The sequence below is a fragment of the Cnephaeus nilssonii genome (assembly GCF_951640355.1).
Source record: "Cnephaeus nilssonii genome assembly, chromosome: 7".
NCBI classification, from domain to species: Eukaryota; Metazoa; Chordata; class Mammalia; order Chiroptera; family Vespertilionidae; genus Cnephaeus; species Cnephaeus nilssonii.
The window spans coordinates 49,111,814-49,131,524 of record NC_137078.1 but is presented as its reverse complement, the minus strand read 5'-3'; positions in this window follow the sequence as shown (position 1 = coordinate 49,131,524).

Below are 19,711 nucleotides of genomic sequence, written 5' to 3'. Positions count from 1 at the left end.
TTTTTGGCATTTTAATTATGATGTGTCTGGGTGTGGGTCTGTTTGGATTTTTTTTGTTTGGGGTTCTCTGTGCCTCCTGAACTTGTGTGACTTTTTCCTTTACCAGGTTAGGGAAGTTTTCTACCATTATTTCTTCAAATACTTCTCTATTCCTTTCTCCTTTTCTGCCTCTTCTGGCACACCTACTATTCTAATATTGTTATGTTTCACATTGTCCCACAGGTCCCTTAAGCTGTCCTCCTGTTTTTTAATTGTTTTTTTTTTCTTTTTTGTTCTCTAATTGAGTGATATTTTCAACTCTGTCTTCTAATTCACTGATTCGATCCTCAGCTTCCCCTAATCTGCTGTGTATTCCTTCCAATGTATTCTTTTTTTTAAAAAAAATACATTTTATTATTTTTTTTACAGAGAGGAGGGGAGAGGGATAGAGAGTTAGAAACATTGATGAGAGAGAAACATCGATCAGCTGCATCCTGCACCTTCCCAACTGGGGATGTGCCCGCAACCAAGGTACATGCCCTTGACCGGAATCGAACCTGGGACCCTTGAGTCTGCAGACCGACACTCTATCCACTAAGCCAAACCGGTTAGGGCCCCAATGTATTCTTTATTTGTGTTATGTCATTCTTTATTTCAGATTGTTCTTTTTTCATAGTTACTATATCTTTTTTCATACTGTTGAGCATTTTTAACATCATTACTCTGAACTCTGTTTCAGATAAATTTCTTATCTCTGCTTCATTTATCTCTTCTGGAGAATTTGCTAGTTCTTTCATTTGGGGGTTGTTTCTTTGTTTCCTCATTTTGGTTGTTTGGGTTTGTGACTATGTTTTAGGTAGATCCTTTATACCTCTCAATATCTAGTGCAGGACAGTGTTAAAGGCTGTTTCTAACTAATTGGACCAGGCAAAGACATAAAGCCTCCAGAGACTGCCTCTGTCTACAGACTAATAGGATTCCGACTTGAATTACCCCCAGGCAATCATCCTCAGGTGTGGGGAGAATTTTTTCAACAGGGTGAGGCAGTTGCTTCTCCCTGGAGGCTAATGGTTACTTTCAATCTCTTAAGTGGCCTCAGGGCAAGGTTTTTTCCAATAGGGTGTGTCAACTGTCTTCCTCTCAGGCAAGGCAGATGTCTATGTGGGAAAGATGTCCTCTGCTGCATGAGGGAATGATTCAGCCCAGGAAAATTGGGGTGTCTGCCTTCTGAGCTCTATCCCCTGAGTCCCCAGTCCTGGCTTCTGCTCTCACAGCTCCAGTCCACTTCACTCTCCCTCTGCCAGAGCACAAGGTGGGTGGCTCTACAGGAAATTTTTGTGCATTAGCCCTTTAAGAGGATGCCCAAACTTTCTGCTGCCACTCCCTGGCAGACAGCACCCCACTGCTTATCACAGCTAGATGTTATGTGGGTACCCTCCTCAGTTTGGTGTTCTCTGCTGGGAGCCCAGCTTTGGGATTAGATCCCAGAGTTCTCAGTGGCACCCCCCTTCCACAGCTGAGATATCAGTCTAGGACTTCAGTTGCTGTCTGTGGGTGCCTGGCCAGCCCTTTCACACCTCCGCCCCTCTTACCAGTCTCTATGTGGTCTCCAACTTTGGTCCTTGAGTATCTCCTGTGAGTTTTCCATTTATTATTCAGGAAGCCTTTCCGTATTTTAGTTGTAATTCCAGCTTGTTCCTGGGGGCATGTCTGTGCAGCATCCTCCTACTCGGCTGCATTTTTAATCTGGCACTTTTTATTTTAAGGTAGGGAAAGCTGGGGCCTGTTCCAAGGTATCAAATAAGGATCAATGTAGTTATTGAAGATGGTAAAGAAGGAGGTGTAGTCTGGAATCAAGGTCAATTAATCCATACATTTATTGATTCTCTTTTCCTCCCTAGTATATACAGGGACAAAGTAGCACAAAGCTCATAGGAAAGGATACACTTTAGAGAAAGATGGATGGTTTGTCCTCTGAGAGCACAGGGGCAAATATACAGGAGAGATAGAAGCAGCATAGATATGCAGAGATAAATATAAAAGGACTGGGGAACTGAGAGCTGTCCACCTCATTATCAGAGCTCAGTGGAAACAATTGAAGAAATATATTCTAGACTGTCAGCCTATATCTTTGCAATTTAGTAAAAACAGCAACTGAAAAATTCACCTGCTGACATGACGTGCATGTACAGTTGAAATTCCTGGGGGCAGGAATTGGTTTGAATAGGTCCTTGTTTTATTTGAATGACTTGGTTGTTTCATGTTGGAGTTCAATGATAGGTCATATGTTGATAAACCATCTAATTCCTCTAACTTTAAAAATGATTGCTGATCTGAAAATTGAAAAAGAAGTAGATTTGGAAATGATCTGAAAGACAACTGTGAGAAATACTCAATGTCCATTTTTTATAAATATAACCCTCCATTAGCTCCCCTGAGCTATTGCCCACGAAGCTTTCTATGCAGGGTCTGTGGAAGAAAGGAGCTGAAAGCTCTGTGTGGTTGAGTGAGCTGAAGGGTAGAATGTCCATTGCCTACATGTCCTGAGATCATCTACAATGTCCAGTTTTCCACTTGACCACACAGAAAACGGGTTGGCTATAAATTATTGTTTTAGTGTCTGCAAATAAAGTTATCAGGGGCCATTTTTCTTTTTTAAAATACTGGATAGAGGTTTTTAATTTTTTAAATTTTTGCATAGTGTATTTCTTAGTTTTTTTCCAGTGAATGTGGGAAGCTTGGAATTAACAACAGCTTCCCTCTATTTAGCCTTCTCATTAACATTTCTAATTTCCTGCTGCATTTCATGAAAGTCCTAATATCCTAATTTAGTCACAGTAAAATGATTTTCATTTATAGGATAAAATTGCATCCACATCACCAAATTAAACTCTTTTAAAATGAAATCAGTGGTTAAAAAAATTAACTCTCTGAACAATAAAAATATATATTTCTATATATGTAATAACTAACATGTTTAAGAAATGTAGCTTACAGTGCTTCATTATGCATGTTTTAATAACCATTACTAAAATTTCATGAAGTAGGTGTTATTGTCTTCCTTATTCTGGAGATAAGAATTGGGACTCAGAAAGAATATAACTTGCCATGATCATAAACCAGTAACTGGTAGAATTGGAACTCACCCCCATTTTTCCAGATTCTAAATCCTGTGTCTTGTCTTCTCAAAGGAAGAAGCCAGTTTTATTCATTTACTTAAACATTCAACAAATATTCATGAACACAGTGTTGGCTCTGTGTTGGCTGTTTAAATACAAGTTAGAATGGGACACAATCCCTGCTCTGGTGAAGCATACAATCTAACCTTGGAAGATAGTCAAGCATGTAGGAAAGGATAACACAGAATGATCTGTGCTTTGTTAAGATAAATATACAGGTAAGATGGGGCCCCCAATAGGGCATAGGGAGTGATGGGGTGGAAGAGGTAATATCTAACTTGAGACAGAATAAATAAATAAGTAGAAATTTGTGGTGGGGAATGGAGAACAATGTTCTGGGCTAAAGGAGCAGCATGTGCAAAGGCCCTGAGGCAGGGCAGGTCATGGTTTAGAAGGCAAATGTTCATTAAATGAGCCAGTGTAGCTCAAGCACTGAGTGTGAAGATGAGATTCATGAGTTAAGGGAAACCTGAGCAAGCTGGGCCTTGAAGCCATGTTAAGGAGAGTCTGAAGATTTTCAAGCTGGAAGAGTGATGTGTCGGCTTACCATTTTGAAAAGATCATTCTGGCAGGAGTGTGAAGAATGAATGAGAGAGAAAGCAAGACTAGCATAAAGAAGGACAATTAAGGAAATACAGTAATATAAGAGGTAATGAATGATAGTGACTGAACTGCTGTTTGGTGACCACACCTGGTCACCTGACAACTGTGGCAATTCCATGTGGTTGGTAACTGAGCACTGTCTAAGAAGGCTAGCAATGCAACAGAAGGACTTCAGGCACTTAAAACTACATCAACAACAACCACAGACCCCTCAATAATGCAACTTCCACTGAATCAACAGGTGGATTAACCTGTCCAGTCTTTAAATTGGTTTGAATTGAACTAGTTTGCTCCAAATGCACAGAAACTCACTCTTTGATGGTATCTTCCCCTGTTAGTCAAAAGCAAACTCCAGATATGTGGTAGACATCACAACCCCTTTGACTGGTTTTGTTTGATTGAATTGTAGTTATTTGAGGATTAAACAGATATTGATTAATGTCATGTTCCCTGTTTTGATTCTCATCTAATCAAAACACTGCCAAAACATTGTCCCCTAAGTGTGAAATTACTCAGTGAATAAATCATAATGTGCAGCTTTCAGGCAAGTCATGTTTAGAAAATGAAATTTAAGTAGGAGACATTACAAAAAGGATAGGGTAAACAATTATTTTTATGAAGAGAATCCTTTAAAGTCTCCTGGTACTTTGCGGTGAGGTAGCAATGTGACAAATAGAAAGGAAATGCAAATTGAGAGTGTCTACTCAATTAACTAGGACAGTGGTGGGCAAACCCATTAGTCAACAGAGCCAAATATCAACAGTACAATGATTGAAATTTCTTTTGAGAGCCAAATTTTTTAAACTTAAACTTCTTCTAATGCCACTTCTTCAAAATAGACTCACCCAGGCCGTGGTATTTTGTGGAAGAGCCACACTCAAGGGGCCAAAGAGCCGCATGTGGCTCACGAGCCGCAGTTTGCCGACCACGGAACTAGGATATCATTCACTGCTATTTACAAAAGATAAAATCTAACCTTAGCATGATATACAAGGCCTTTCAGGATTATATCATCCAGCCTGTTCAGGCTTGCATTCTTCCCATATACATATCCCTGTTTCTGGACTATACCCTCTTTTTGTTTATATATGGGTCAAAATCCTGTTCATTTTACAAGTCTTTTCTAAAGCATTACTTCCTTTCTGATGGCTTTCTGCCTCCCTCCATCCAGTAACTATAAAACAAAACAATGGCAAGTAATGAGAATCGACTATATTTGTTTATTGCCTGCGGACTTCCTTGAGAGATGAGACCATCATCTTTGTATACCTAACACCCAGCGTAATGCTTAAAATTAAGAACATGGTTGGTGGTTCAAATTCTTGACAATAACGCCAAGAGATATTTTAAATACTGATTTAACTGGTAATTATGGGTTTTTCCTTATCCAAGTCCACCAAGAATTCCTATTCAAAGGCCAGATGGTTATAATTCAGTTTTTAGTATTAGCGTGGGTATTAACTCCTACGGAATTGTTAATGATCTTAAACGTTTATTGACTTAAAGGCATTGTTGGATTACTGGGCTGGAAGTTATGTAACTCTAGGAAAAGTCAAAGCATATTAAGTCAAAGCAAGACGAGATAAGGCTCCTTAAAACTGAATTTGCTAAAGCGATGGATTTTAATAGTGGAGCCTAGGAACTTGGCATTTTAACACAGACCCTAGTGATTCTGATGTAAAGTGTTTGCGAACGACATTATGATTAACACTGCTATTCCAGGTGCTCCTTACCTGGTTATCCTCTCTGGAATTTTTAACTCAGTTCTTTTTGAAAATGAATAAAGTTGTTTTTTTTCCATTGATTGACTCCAAAAACTCTATATCTTTTACTATATATGTGCATTTTCAATAACCTTGATAGTGTCTATTTCATCTCTTCTTCACTAAGCAGCGAGTGCTGATCAGTTTGGCTAACAAAGAGTTCAGGTTCATTTTCCGCTGTCTTCCGTGTGTCTCTTCTCCTGTATAATGCAGTCTGAACTGGGATAGCGACTTCTAATTTCAGGGCTCTCTTAATGCTAAGTTGCAGGGTACTATCAAGATAGGTTAGGTTATGGTGTGGTAACAAACAACCTCCAAACTCTCTGTATTTAAAGCAACAAAAGTTTTTTTTTCTTTCTTTCTAATATTACATGTCTAGCTTGAGTTCCCAGGGGACAGTGTTCATCAGTGGTCATCCAGGGGCTCAGTGTGGTGGCAGTTTTATCATCAAACAACATTGCTGTTTTAACGTGAGGTTTCAGGATCTGCTGTGACAGGGGGAATAAGCATAAATGATGGTGTACTGGATCTTAAATGCATCTGCTCATGAGTGATTCACCATGTGTACTCACATTCCATTGGCCAGTGCAAGCATTTGCTATGTCTAACTTCAACAGACAAGGAAGTGCAATCCTCTAGTATTCCCAGAAGGAAAGAAGAGAAATATTGGGAGTACTTGTAATGCCCACCATAACCTGATAATCAAATATTAGGTTCTCTTTTTTTCCTTATGTGCAGAATTTGCCCCGACCCCCTGTTGTCTTAACCTGTTCAGCTGCTATAAATAAAATACCAGATATTTCGTAGTATATAAGCAATATAAATTTATTTCTCACAGCTCTGGAAGCTGGGAAGTTCAAGATTAAGACACTGGCAGATTTGGTGTCTGCTAAGGACCCATTTCCTTGTTCATAGATGGCATCTTTTTACTATGTCCTCACATGTTGGATGAGGTAAGGGAACTTTCTTGGGCCTGTTTTATAAGGGCACTAATTCCGTTCATGAGGGCTCTACCCTCATGACCTATCACCTCCTAAAGGCCCCGCCTCCAAATATCACCAACTTGGTAGTTAGGATCAGACCATAGCATCCTGCAAAAGATCCCCAAATCCCCTGAAACCCTGTGAACTAAAAAAGTAAGTCATCTATGCCTACCCCCTTGCCCTCCTAATAGAACAGGGACAGGGTAAACATTCATATTCTGTAAGAGGAAGATTGGGAGACACATAGCAGTAATTAGTCTAGAGCATTCTGAAAACTCACTCTCATGTGATGGTTCCCTGCCTTGGAGGCAGAGAATATTCCTACACTGAGCTCCATTCTTATCCTTAGGAAAATCTTCCAGTCCAATCTCCTCAGCCTGTGGCATGGCTCTCTCAGAAGTCCTTCCTTCTCTTATCATCCTTGGCTCCATATCTGAAGTGGGCATTGGATGCTGCTGCCATCTCAACATGAAGCTTCGGGCTCTGCTGTGGGCTTGAAGTGGAAAATTGCACTCGTATCTTAAGTGTTTCTGCCATGAAGTGTATTATGTCATTTCATTGGCCAAAGTAGATCAAGACTATCTTAAATGTGTGGGGTTTTGTATTGTTTACCCCACTCCATTTCTTGCCTAAAGTACAGAGTTACGGCAGACACACTAGAGTTCAGTTCTGACTTTGCTTCTTACTTCCTATGAGACTAAATAAATTATGAACCTGTTTAATAAACCTCAGTTTCCTTATCTATAAACTGGAGATAATAATAGTGCCTCCTTTCCTGGGTGGCTCTGAGGATAAATGCTTGTCAAGTTCCTAGCAAAGTGCCTAGAAAATAGTTAATACTGTCAAATGTTAGCTGTGATGTTTGCTACCTTCCTGTGCTGGAATATTCTGGAAATTGCATCCTTTTTTGCATGATTGGCATTCTCTACAGTGGGGTCTGTGGTCCCTCTGCTGTATTATCCTTGAGGATGATGGGACAACAGAGGGACTTTACAAGCCCTTTGGTGGGCAGGGTCTCTTTCTGAGCGTCCCCATTTGTGTGGCAGCATGGCTGAGCAGCATCACTAAACATCTTCCTAGTGTAGTAGTTATTGTGGGTCACAGACTCCCTCTAAGCATTGGCATTTTATTGCTTGAGTCATTGGACATTATAGGACAACTAGTGGTCCGGTGCACAAAATTCATGCACGGGGGGGGGGTCCCCTCAGCCCAGCCTGCACCCTCTCCAATCAGACATCCCTCTTGCAATCTGGGACTGCTGGCTCCTAACTGCTCACCTGCCTGCCTGCCTGATTGCCCCTAACTGCCTCTGCCTGCCTAACTGATCATTCCTAACTGAACTCCCCTGCTGGCCTGATCTCGCCCCCAATGGCCCTCCCCTGTCAGCCTGATCTTGCCCCCAACTTCCCTCCCCTGCAGGCCTGATCTTGCCCCCAATTCCCCTCCCCTGCAGGCCTGATCTCACCCCCAACTGCCCTCCCCTGCCAGCCTGATCTTGCCCCCAATGGCCCTCCCCTGCCGGCCTGATCTTGCCCCCAACTGCCCTCCCCTGCTGGCCTGATCTCGCCCTCAACTGCCCTCCTCTGCTGGCCAATTTGGTTCTGATTGGTCGGTTTCTATTCCAGTCAGCATCAAAAGCTCCACCTCCTAGACAGCCATTGGCTCCTCACAGTTGGTCCAGATTTGGTTCTGATTGGTCAGTTTCTATGCCCGTTAGCGTCTCTGGGCCTATCAAAGAAGCCTGATCAGAAAGGTGGGGCTGATCAGCAGCCCTGGTGGAGGCCTGGATAGAAATGGAGGCATGGCTGCTGGCCAGACTGGGAAAGAAAGAGAGAGGCAAGTGCTGATCAAAAGATGCCACAGAGGCAACGGATCAGTCCCTGCTTCTCTCTTCAGGTTTCTCTCTGGCCCTGATTCGCAGCCTCCTTAGCAGTCAGTGCTGGGGCACCGTGCCTGCAGCAGAAGCAGTCAGTGCTGGCGCTGACTACAGGACTGACTTCCAGTTGGTTGAGCCTCATTCATTACTGGTCGTTATGACCCAGGGTTTTTATATATTAGGATACACAAAATATTTCTGAGAAATGGTGAATCTCAGCAAATTCAGGAGAAATGAAAGGAAATCAATGTATTAACAACACTGTGAAAGAAAAAGCACTCCATGATGGGCATTGTCCTTTGAGCCTTCTGGATGATACTAATGACACTTCTTCCTTTTCTGTCCAGAAGCAAGATTTCATAATAAAGAGTGGAGTCTAATTCCTCTGCACCAATGGAAAAGCGTCAGTTTGGCTTGGGCTGCTATAGCAAAAATGCAACAGACAGGGTGGTCTAAACAACACATATTTATTTCTCACAGTTCTGGAGGGTGGAAGTCTGAGATCAGGGTGCCAGCATCACTGTGTTCTGGTGAGGGTCTTCTTCCTGGCTTTCAGATAGCTGCTTCTTTCTTTTTAAAAAATATATTTTTTGTTGATTTCAAAGAGGAAGGGAGAAGGAGAGAGAGATAGAAACATCAATGATGAGAGGGAATCATTGATTGGCTGCCTCCTGCATACTCCCTACTGGGGATTGAGCCCGCAACCCCGAGCATGTGCCCTTGGCTGGAATTGAACCTGGGACCCTTTAGACTGTAGGCCGCCACTCTATCCACTGAGCCAGACTGGCTAGGGCAGATGGCTGCTTTCTTTATGTATCCTCACACAGTGGGAATAAAGAGATCTAATCTCTATTTCCTTATAAGAACACCAATCCCATCATGCAGGTCCACTCTCATGACTTCATCTGAACCTGATTACTTCTCAAAGTCCCCACCTCCAAATACCATCACATTGGGGATTGTATTCAACATATAGATTTGGGAGAGACAAAAACATTCATTTCATAGCAATATATAGCTAACTCCCACAAAGCATTGCGGACACCCATGATGTGCCTGGCATTATACTATCACTGGTAATAATAAAATGTGCAAAAGGTGGTTCTTGCCTCAAGGAATCACAATCCAATTGGAAAAGTATGGGTAAATGAGCTTAAAATTCAATACAACATATTAAATAGTCCAACAGAAGAACAAACAAAATGCAATGGGTTCTCAAATGTGGGAACAACTGTCAGGGGTGTTGCGATTTAGTGTTGTTGCCATGGCGAGTGGGCTGAGCTGATGATCAAAGTAAAGCTGGTATTTGTTTGCTGTGACCTATTTATACGCCCAAATCTTCTCTTCAGTATCTTGGGAATTAAGCCAACTAGAGTTTTAGTTCCTATCAGATTTGCCTTGGCTTTATTACATTTTATAACAGAGGTCCAAAGCAGTAGGGCCTGTTACATTACTTTTGTTTTCTCCTGGCTTTTGTTTGTAAAGAAATATACATAAAATAATTCGGTTTGTATATTGGCATCTGTGCTTCCCTGATCAAAGACTATTCACAATTTTACATTTCTAGTGTCTCTTCATCAAGAACCTCATAGATAGACTGGTTAATGTTATCTATCAATTTGCCTTTCTTTTCACTGGGAAGGTAGAAATATATATTATTATGGCATGCTGAATGCGACCTTTTCCAGACCAGCTGTTTCCTTTGTCTGGGACAAAGGGTGTAAAACGGGCTGTAAAAAGCAGGCCAGAGGGGAAGATTACTGCTGAGAAAGAAAGCCCGATTCAGGAGGGAGGCAATGGCATTCACAGTGTTTTTAAAGTACTTAAGATAGTGTACTTCTGAAGAGAATCTGTCTTCAACAAGCAAAGAAGAATGTCAGGAAATTGTACAGCTCTTGAAAATAGCTCTCCATCAAAAAGTGATAAGAGAGCTTTCTAAAACCATGTGCCGTGCTGAGTGGGAGCCAGGTGATGCTGAGACCATCATCCAGCAAACTTTCTGAGACTTCGGCCGTTATCTCTAAGTTGACAAAAGGTAGCTGAGTGAGGAATTAAAAACAAATGTGGGTTACAGTCCAACTGTCAGAAAATAGGATCTATCTGACTCCAGTACCTAGTTAGACAAAAGGGTAAAGTAGGCTTGGCCAGTCCAGGCAGAGCAGCCACAGGGGGCTGGGTGGGTTGTGTGGTGCACAAGGTACCACACTGAAGAGGACATTGGCTACATGATAGAGATGTAGACCTGTGTAGTTATTATTTGGGGGCAGATGGCAGTAAAGCATCTTATTCTAACATGTCCCTATGTTGGGACAGTATTCTGAGAGGTGAATGTAAGTGTCTTGAGAAAGGGGCTCTTTTTCTAATTTTCCACACACTGTATGGGCGAGTAGCAGCTGCTTGCTCCAAAATAAATGGGTTCAGACATACTGCTCAGCATTCTTTGATGCTGCAGTCCACTCTAGCAGGACTGTGTTACTCATTCATTCAAACAGACAACTAATTGGACATTTGCCACATGCCAGCCAGGGAACAAAGGCCTGTGCCCTCATGGAGCTTTCCCTCCAAAGTGACCTAGGTACTGGGGAGGTGGGAAGAAGAGAGTGATGGGAGTGTTGGTGCAGAGGAACATGTTTAAGTTTTGAAGGGAGACAGGTCCTGCATTTAGTCTCAGCTCCAGAATGGTGTGGTCTTGCGCAGTTGAACTTTCCTCTCTGTCTATAGAAAAGGTTTAAAAATACTTTCCTTATTGGGTTTATTGGAAAAGTTAAAGGTATATTAAAAACACTTTCACTGTGCAGCTTATGACATACAAGTATGTGATTGATGGTAGTAATGGTTATTATTATAGTAATTATTATCTAAGTAAGGATAATAGCATGGACAATCCATTCCTGAGTCCACACCTGGACAGCCGCCTCTGAGTTCGTGGTTGGGCTGAGGTGGAGGGAGGGTGTGAAATGGGAAGTTTTACTTTACCTCTTAGGGATTTACTTCTCTTCCCCACTGTGTAATATTTGTTTTCTCAACCTCACTGAAGTCCAGATAATGAAAACAGACAGGCCTCATGACCTATGCGAGAAAAAGGACTTAGAAGGAATTAGGACCTTAATAACCTGTGGGAAATGGACGTTGAAATGAGATTCGTCTGGGATGGTAAGGCTATGCTTAGTTATATTTCTACATGTGTCCAGAGGAGATGAGTTTTATGTGAAAAAGAGGTTGTCGTAGGTCAGCTCTGTGAGGCTGACTTTGAAACGGAAATTTGCATGCGGGAGACTTGGGTGTGCTTCTGGGATCAGTACCTACAGGCAGAGAAGAAGGCAAGATTGGGTAGAACGGGAAATTAAACTGTAATGCATTGAAGCGGAGGTCTCTGTTGGACATACAGGAGCTCTGGGGCTGGGATGACCCCTTAAACTTCATTAGAATTGGGGGCAGAGAGCCAGGACTTCATTCCCATTCCCCACCATTGAACAGTCACTTCTTGTAGGCTGTCCTCAAGGAAGGCAGTGGCCTTGAGTCGGGGGTTCTCTTCAGCAAGGGTGAGCCCCATTGAGAGCCCTCACCTGCCAATACTCCCAGCAACTAGGGAAACAAGTGTTTCAGTGTTGGAGGGGGAAATCTAAGCAGCGCATCCACAGCAGAGGTGAAGGCCACTGCCAAGGCAAACCCATCCATAAAAACCTTGCAAATAGATGCGTTAGTCGTGGTTCTAATTTTTAATTCATTGTGGCATATCAATAATAATATTTTATACTAGATGTCCAGTGCACAAAATTCGTGCACAGATAGGGCCCCTAGGCCTGGCTGGTGATCAGGGCCAATCTGTGGGGTGACCGGTGGGGCGATGGGGGGGGGGGGGTAGGGGGGTTGGCACCACCTGCTCGCCGGCCAGCCCCGCCCCCTGATAGCCCCACTGGTGCTGTGTGTCGCTTCCCTCTGCAGGGTGACTGGTGGGGCGATCAGGGGGCTCCCCACTGGCACATGTCTTGGCTGGCCTGGGGCCTGCGCGCACCTGGTGGTCAGTGCGCATCATAGTGACTGGTCCTTCCACCAGTCGTTCTGCTGTTCAGTCGATTTGCATATTAGGCTTTTATTATATAGGATTGTATTAGTATAAACAGGTCAGGCTGCTTGTGGTCAGAGGTGACAGGCTCAGGGCTTCAGCTGGGGCTCAGAGGACTAGAGTTTTAGCAAGTTTATTCATACAGCCTGAGCATAAGCCCACTGCTTAGGAGGTATGAAGCTGATAGGAATCATTTGGGAAAGGCAGATGGTCCATATAAGAAGTAAAGCATAGCCCTAGCTGGTTTGGCTCAGTGGATAGAGCGTCAGCCTACAGACTGAAGGGTCCCAGGTTCGATTCCTGGTCAGGGCACATGACCAGGTTGCAGGCTTGATCCCCAGTAGGGGCTGTGCAAGAGGCAGCTGATCAATGATTCTCTCTTATCATTGATGTTCCTCTCTCTCTCTCTCTCTCTCTCTCTCTCTCTCTCTCTCTCTCTCTCTCTCCTTTCCCTTCCTGTCTGAAATCAATAAAATATATTAAAAAAAAGAAGTTAAGCATAATTGCTCCTGTCACAATTAAGTACTTTAATTGCTAGAAAATCAAAGGCTAGGCTGCAGCTTATAGTGTCTTCACTTTGAACCCGCCCTCCCCAATGGGTTTTGAGATCCATGAAACCTTGCTATATCCAGGGAATCGAACTTAGTTTCTCTGGGGCTGTTTGTTAGTTTGAAACCAGAATTCAATTCATGGTATATAGCCTAATTGAGGTGCCCCTAAAATACATTACTGATTCGTCTTCTCTTTCCTTTTCTACTTCACTAGGAGGTGAGAAGCAAATAATACTGTGTAGCTTCCATCTGGGATTCTTTTCTCTGTGCTGCTCATCATAAGGTGACGTGGCCCGTGGTCTTTATCTGACCGCTGCCATTCATTAGAGTCACAAGTCAATGTCCTGTTGCCACTTCTATTATTAACCAACATGTCACACATCACAAACTGGGCACACGTGTTTCTTTTGTTTCTCGTAGTGTTAGTTCATACAATATATATTTTTTTTAACGTGGTGAAAGAGGACGAGTGAGCTCTGTGGCATCTCTTCTATTAGGGCACTAATCCCATTCATGAGGGCTCCACCTCTGTGACCTAATCATCTGCCAAAGGTCCCATCTCCTAATACCATCATTGGGCATTGGGATCTCAACATATGGATTTTGGGGGACACAAACATTCTGTCTAAAGCAGACGCTTGACTTTAAACATAATATTCTTTGATGCAACAGTTCCTGTCCCACAGCCTTTCTTTTACTGCCGCATGTCCAGTGGCATGAACACTGTTTCTACTTCATCACTTCCTACTCCCTCCTTAACCTCTTGCAGTGGGATTTCACTCTCACTGCTCTGTTGACACTTCTCTTTGAAAGATCAAAATGCTCTAATTGCCAAATCTACAAATCCCTATTTTCTTCCTCAGCTCCTTGTGGTGCTGTTGAACATTGTGTCCTATTTAAAACTCTTCTTTTGATTTCATTGGTGTTGTACTAGTACGCTGCTAGTTTTCTCCTTATAGCTCTGTCTTTGACCTCCCTCTCCGCCCCCCCCCCCCCCGAATTATTTTTTTCATTTTGTCCCTTAAATAAACTTTTTTTAAAAAATTGATTTTTTCAGAGAAAGGAAGGAAGACGAATAGAGAGATAGAACCTTCTCTCTATTCGTCTTCATCATTGATCAGCTGCCTCCTACATGGCCCCTGCTGGGGATCGAGCCTGCAGCCCTGGCATGTGCCCTGACCAGGAATCAATCCAGTGACCTCTTGGTTCCTGGGTCGATGCTCAACCCCTGAGCCACACCAGCCAGGCAAATATGCATTTTTAAAAATATATATTTTTTATTGATTTCAGAGAAGAAAGGAGAAGGAGAGATAGAAACATCAATGATGAGAGAGAATCATTGATTGGCTGCCTCCTGCACACCCCTTACTGGGATCAAGCCCGCCACACTTGGGCATGTGCCCTGACCAGGAATCTAATGGTGATATCCTGGTTCATAGGTTGATGCTCAACAACTGAGCCAAGCTGGCCAGGCTTAAATACATTTTTAAAATGATATACTCTATACATATGAAAATGTATAGGGAATAATACATGTAAAGAATGCCCATGAACTCCATGGAGCCTAGAAATAAAATAGTACAGCTGGAGGTGGAATCCCCTGTGAATGCCTTCTGGATCGTTTTCCCGTCTTTTCCCACCAGAGAGGCAGGCAGTTATCACTGGGGGTTATCATTCTCATGAATGTTTTATGTTGTTACTAAAAAATGTTTATGATAGTTGCTTGTTCACTTGAGCAGCAGGTGCTCACATGAGTCTAGGGAAACACTGTACGAAGGCTATGCTGGAGAAAGTGCTCTAGAAAATTGTGCAATGTACAACCTGCACAAAGGGATGCAGAGCCTTCATTGTTTTACCTATTTTATAAATGGTATCATATTGAACATCTATACTAATAATAGAGGACTATGCAAATTGTCCGGGACAGTAACAGTAACGACCAAACAGGTTGTGTGGGGTGACCAGGCCAGCAGGGGGGTTAGTGAGGGACGACCAAATGACTGAACAGCAGGCTGCGTGGGGTGACCAGGCTGGGGCAGTTGGAGGTGACCAAGCCAGTGGGGGGGGGGGTAGTTGGGTGCGACTAGGCCGGCAGGGGAACAGTTGGGGGTGACCAGGCCAGAAGGGGGGCAGTTGGGGGCAATCAGGCTGGCAGGGGGGGCAGTTGGGGGCAACCTAGCCACCAGGGGGCAGTTGGGGGCAACCAGGCCAGAAGGGGGGGCAGTTGGGGGCGACCAGGCCATCAGGGGGGCAGTAAGGAGCAACCAGACTGGCGGGGGGGAGCAGTTAGGGGCGATCAGGCAAGCAGGCAGGTGAGCAGTTAGGAGCCAGCAGTCCCAGATTGTGAGAGGAATGTCCGACTGCCGGTTTAGGCCCGATCCCTGGGATTAGGCCTAAACTGGCAGTTGTACATTCCCCGAGGGGTCCTGGATTGGAGAGGGTGTAGGCTGGGCTGAGGGGACCAGCCCCCCATGCACAAATTTCATGCACCAGGCCTCTAGTATGTATATAATTTGCTTCTTTCTCTGAACATCATTGTAAAATTGGGGAGAGGGGTGCTGTCCACAAGACTACCCTCACTTCTGATACCGATTGTAAGTTGAGGGGGTTCCCAAAACTACCCTCATATTTCATATTTGATAATTCACTAAAAGATTCACTGAGCTCATTGAAACCTGTTATACTCACACTTATGGATACATTTAGGGAAAGGATACAGATGAAAATCAGCCTAGGGAAGAAAATTATACAGCAGAATCCAGGAAACTACCACATGGAGCTTCCAGTCATATCCCCCTGGAGTCATGGACAGTGTTACTTTCTTAGCAACAATGTGTGATAATATGCATGGAATATTGTTAGCCTGGAAAGCTCACCCAAGCCTTGATGTTTAGAGCTTTTATTGGGACTCTGTGTTTGACTGCCCATGTGGTTAATCTCTAGTCTGCAGCCTCTCCTGAGGTCAAATGGGTACTGCATGGTTCAAAACCCTCAGCATAAATCACAGTTAAATTGTCTGATGGCCAAGGCTCCTCAGGCAAAGAACTTCTATCAGGTGTGACATTCCAAGGGCCTAGTGTTCAACTCCCATAATACAGAACTCTGTTTCCCTACCTAACCTTGACACATGCACAGGACTTTTTGGTCACATATAATTTTAACAGACATGATCTCATTTACTCCAAAGCTTTCCTGGGATTCAAATTATTATTTTTCTTCATGAGTCTTCTTCACTAATCCTAAACCTCTCAAAAACGAAGGTGGTAAAGAATGAGAGAAAATGCTCTTCCTGTAGTGCTCTCAAAGTCTAAAGGAGATAGATACAATATACTAGGGTCAGACTTCATGAGTTTGCCAGATGAGAAAGTAGTTCTGAACTTCCAGAAGCTTTTTCAAGAAGCTGGAGGTTTGTACATCTGAAGATCAGGTCCTGGAGAGTGAAAACAAATTCTGCCCATTTCCAGGGGAGCTTTATTTCCTCCATATGTTTATGCATTTTTCTTTCCTTATGTTTGTGATTCATCTCTGGCTCAAGCCCCTTCTGTGAGAGGTGCTGGGGAGATGGATGGCTGGGAGGGCTGCATGGATGGTGAGACTGTTGCTGCAGTGATGTGATGCAATTCTTGGCATTTGCACAAAGATGGAGAGTTCAGAGAGCCATGGAGTGGTGGAAATAGCCCTGGGAATCCTGACTCTTACCTCGAAATGATTTGATTTTCAGTGAGGCCAGGAGATCACTAAAAGAAGATTGGTAGCAAACTTTTATAACAACTTTAGGAGAGCCATGCTTATGAGCAAACACTTTCACTACCTATAACAAGGATTTTAGCCCTTGGATCAGACCACAGATAAGGCTTTCTCCTGCTTCCTTTTCTCTCATCTTCTGCTTTTATGCCCCTTGACGTCTTAGAGGGTTAGGTCTCCTACTATGTTAAACCTCCTGAGTTCTGCCTCAAAGGACCCTTCCTGCACAGGTAATAGGACAGAGGCAGACATCCTGAGCCTTGGGTAACTTGTTTTAGGGCACAGGAGCAATGGCGGTATGTGCAGTGATTATCTATGTGTGGCAATGCTGGATGGCATCATGCAGATTGGGTTTTTCTTCATTAAACAAGTACTGAGTGCCCACTGTGTAGCAGGCGTGACACTAAATAAAATTTTGTATTTCAGCTCCTCTGCTTATCAGCTGTGTGACTTTGGGCAAGTTATTTAACCTCCTTGAGTTCAGTTTCCTAATGACATTTTAATGTCTGCCTCATGGGTTAGTATAAGGTTAGAATGAAACAACCTATGTCAAGCATTTAGCACAATGCTAGGCTCTAGTACCTCACACAGTGCCTGTCACTTAACAATTTACCGATTAAAGCAAAACCAGAATTATTACTAAGGACATCTGATTTCTATTTGATGTCTCATCCACAGTAACCATTTTTTTATATGTCAAGATTCTTATGGTACATTATGTTCACTCATACATGGCCTTCATATTCCATATGGTAAAGCAAATACATGTGTCACAATCCCTCATCTGGTCTGAGCCTGACTTCCTGGTTCTGTTCATTACATTCCAACTTTTGCATATTCTTTTTTTTTTAATTATTTGTATTGATTTAAGAGAGGAGGGGAGAAACATCAATGATGAGAGAAAATTATTGATCAGCTGCCTCCTGCATGTCCTACACAGGGGCTCAATCCCACAACATGGGCATGTGCCATGACCAGGAATCGAAACGTGACCTGATTCATAGGTCCACACTCAACCACTGAGCTGTGGGGGCTGGCCACAATCCAACTTTTGCATATTCTTCAAACTTCCTTCAGCCTGTTACCTATTTGTTGTGCTTGCTTGATGTGGACACCAGGTGGCGCTTGGCATCAGATTTGTAGAGGCAGTTGTCAAGGGAACAGGGCTCTGTGCCAACTCTGAGGCAGGCTGGCTTCCCCCTCAGGGACGCTAATCCAGAAGAGAGAGGTTACAGGCTGAATGCGCTAACTTTAAACAATTCTCAACCTCCTGTCTTTTGGAAAGGAGAGGAATTTTAAATGCTTTTTTTTATTTTTAAAGAGTTAAACTCTAATTTTACAAAGAAGTTCACCCCAAAACAAGGCCCTATCATACCCAGCAGCCCAAGTATTGATTGTGTCTTGATGTTCATCCAAGGCCTTTACTGGGAACAACATTTCCAAAAGGGCCTATTTCTGTGGCAACAGAAGGAAGCAGAACATAAGCTCTAATAGAAAAAACAGTTACTCGGACAGGGGTGAAGAGATTCCAGAGGGAGCTGGATTGCAGCTTTGAATGAGAAATATTACCATATTAGAGGTCCAGTGCACGAAATTCATGCACGGGGGCGAGGGGGTGTTCCTCAGCCCAGCCTGCACCCTCTCCAATCTGGGACCCCTCGAGGGATCGGGCCTAAACGGACAGTAGGACATCCCTCTCATAATCCAGGATTGCTGGCTCCCAACTGCTCACCTGCCTGCCAGGCTGATCACCCCCTAACCACTCCCATGCCAGCCTGATTGATGTCTAACTGCTCCCCTGCCAGCCTGTTTGCCCCCAACTTCCCTCTTCTGCCGGCCTGGTGCCTCCCAACTGCCTTCCCCTGCTGGCCATCTTGTGGTGGCCATCTTGTGTCCACATGGGGGCAGGATCTTTGACCACATGGGGGCAGCTATATTGTGTGTTGGAGTGATGGTCAATCTGCATATTTCTCTTTTATTAGATAGGATTTTATAGAAGCTAAGATGCCATGATTATGTCTTCCCATTGTTTTATTGGCACTAAGAAAGAAAAAAAATTGCCAATTAAATTAAACAATTGATTATAAGGCTCAACTTGATTTCAGAGATATTAAAGTAAAAGAAATGGCCTGGCCGACGTGGCTCAGTGGTTGAGCGTAGATCTATGAACCAGGAGGTCACAGTCCGATTCCCGGTCAGGGCACATGCCGGGGTTGCGGGGTCTATCCCCAGTAGGGAGCGTGCAGGAGGCAGCTGATCAATGATTCTCTCTCATCATTGATGTTTCTATCTCTCCCTCTCCCTTCCTCTCTGAAATCAATAAAAATAATTTTTGAAAATAAAAGACACTGCCTTCCAATCAGGGAAATACAGTAAATCTGAGGACAGTATTCCCAGCTAGTCCCTTCCTAGGAGTCTTAACCTCCCCCTAATCCCTCTGTCCTAGAGCACCCAGGGGATGGGCTTGGAAACAGTCAAGGGCCTGGATTCCAGGATCATGGTTCTTGCCCTTAATGAGATTAAATGCATACTGGTCTGTCTTAGTCTGTTCAGGCTGCTCTAACAAAATATCACAGGGTAAGGGGCTTATAAACTACAGAAATGCATTTCTCACAGCTCTGGAGGCTAGAAGTCCAAGGACAGGGTGGTTAGTGAGGCCCTTCTTCCAGGTGACAGACTTTTTCTTGTATCCTCACATGGCAGAAGGGGCTGTGGAGCTTGGGGGTTTCTTTTATAAGAGCACTAATCTCATACTTGAGGGATCCACCCTTATGATGTAATCATCTCCCAAAGGCCACACCTACTAAGACCATCACTTTGGGGGGTTAGGATTTCAACACGTAAATATGGGGCGGGGGGGGGGGGGGGGGCAAAAACATTCAGACCATAGCAGGTTCTTTTTGCTTCTTAGAGAGCTAACTCAGCCCCTGTAGTTAAAGGTGGCTCACTACAACCAATGGGCTGGCA